This window comes from Hyaena hyaena, unplaced genomic scaffold (assembly GCF_003009895.1).
Source record: "Hyaena hyaena isolate Hyena2069 unplaced genomic scaffold, ASM300989v1 scaffold_1512, whole genome shotgun sequence".
NCBI classification, from domain to species: domain Eukaryota; kingdom Metazoa; phylum Chordata; class Mammalia; order Carnivora; family Hyaenidae; genus Hyaena; species Hyaena hyaena.
Window position 1 is genome coordinate 294468 of NW_024082138.1, and position 1910 is coordinate 296377.

Genomic DNA, 1910 nt, shown 5'->3' on the forward strand with positions numbered 1-1910 from the left:
TCACAGGGAACTGAGTTATGAATCCCAATATAGCATTTTTCATTACTTTGGGTACCCTCCTTTGTCACATCCTAACCTTTTCTCTGTGAATATATACTTCTCTCACAGACTTCCTCTATAAGTGTCAGTGCCTGAGACACCTTAAATGCTCAGTAGCTATCATTTTTTAAGTTTCGTCCTGTGTGAACCAGATTATAAAAGGGTCTTCTATTTTGGCAGTGTTTGCTACAAGTATAAAGTAACAAATATAAGGCCCAAGAAGAAAATACCAGACCCAGGAGGAAGGTCTCTGTGGTTTCTGACCCAAATGTTGAAAAAGAGCCTAACTGGGAAACTCTCCAGCCATGGGCTTTTGGTGGCGAAAGAAGCTGTTTAGTGACATTTCCTACCCAAGGTTCTGAAACCGCTCTGTACACCCACTGTGATCTATTTAAAGGAGCCAGTTCTTTTTAGAAAACAGTTTCTGCCAAGTTTTCTATCAGAGGGAAATAATAAAGTAGGTGAACTTCAGCCATGACTAGAAGGTAGCAGAAATTTTTCTAAGTAAAAGTTGATATGCCTATCAAAAAGATAGACTCACAGAAAACCTGTTACCATGAATCATACCCTCCTAATTTCTCTGCACCTTTTTTCCCCCTGATGTTTGATCTTATTTATTTTTTACTCTTAGAACATCTCTCTTTTGACTGGTGGAGTTGGATTTTGAGGTAGAAGCTCTCAGAGAGGACAGTCTCCATTTCTTGGCAATATATTCCTGGTGTTTTTCTTTGGCCTCCTACATTCCTTTAGCCAAAAGCTTAGCATATACTGCAGCCTCTTCCTCATTTTTATTAGTACAGTGCTTCTTCAAAGCAATACACTGACATTTGTGTTGGAGGACTTGTGGAGTTACAAAATGTTGAATCTTGGGCCCTCTGGTTTTAGGTTTCTTACTTTCTTGTTTAGGGGCCTTCTCACAACATGCCAACAGACATCATCTTATTCAGAGACCAAAAAGTCTGCAGATTCTGTGAGCTCTTTTGGGCCCCCAGGTAATAAGGCACAGTAAGTAGTATCAGTGAGTCCAGGAATATTCTTATCCCCCTTTTTCACAATGATCAAGTTGAGAACACTGAGATTGGCATCCACAATGCAACCCCAGACACATTTGTGCTTTCTCTAGTCTTCCCTGGTCTGTGACAGGAATGCCCCTTACTTAGCAGGTAGACACAGTCATGAGCCAAGACACCCTGCTTCATGAGGAAGCCTTGTTTGTCATTACCACCACTGATTCAGACCATGTAACACTTCCATTCTTCACACAGAGCATCAGCAACAACTTCTATAGTCATACACTTCTCATAAAAGATATGAAGTTTGGACTCATTTACCACTTCAATGAGTGTCTGGCAACCTTTAACTGGGAAAGAGATGTTTGCCTTCATCCTAAAAGAACTTACTACCTCCAGGGTGCCACAAGAGTGAACCTTAACTTTTGGAAATGGACAATGGAACAAAAGTTGAAGATATTAAAAAACAGAAGTGAAATGAAAGTTCTACTTTCCACCAAAACTTTCACACACACACACACACACACACACACACACACGAGTATACATGTATACATATATATATATATATATGGATCTTTCTCTTTACTTAAAATGGGGGGGTCTTTCTTCTGTCTATGTTAATCTATCTGCCTATGAGGATAATGAAGGACATGAAAGTTCTAAACACAGAATCCAGTGGAATTATTTACTTTGAACAAAACGTTAAGAATTAGAGGAGTAAGGGGAAAGAGGGTAAAGGGGAGGTGGATGTACACACACACTCACATGCAAGTATAGAGCTAGAAAGTCAAGTCTAACCATGAAATAAAAGATGAGAGGATCTGATTGAATGGGGGAATATAGCTTGAGATAAGTGGT

At 39.6% G+C, this 1910-nt stretch overlaps 1 pseudogene; it reads right to left on the reverse strand.

Moving 5' to 3' along the window:
- Window positions 1-649: 649 nt before the first annotated feature.
- LOC120225757 lies at window positions 650-1424 on the reverse strand (annotated as a pseudogene).
- Window positions 1425-1910: the final 486 nt, after the last annotated feature.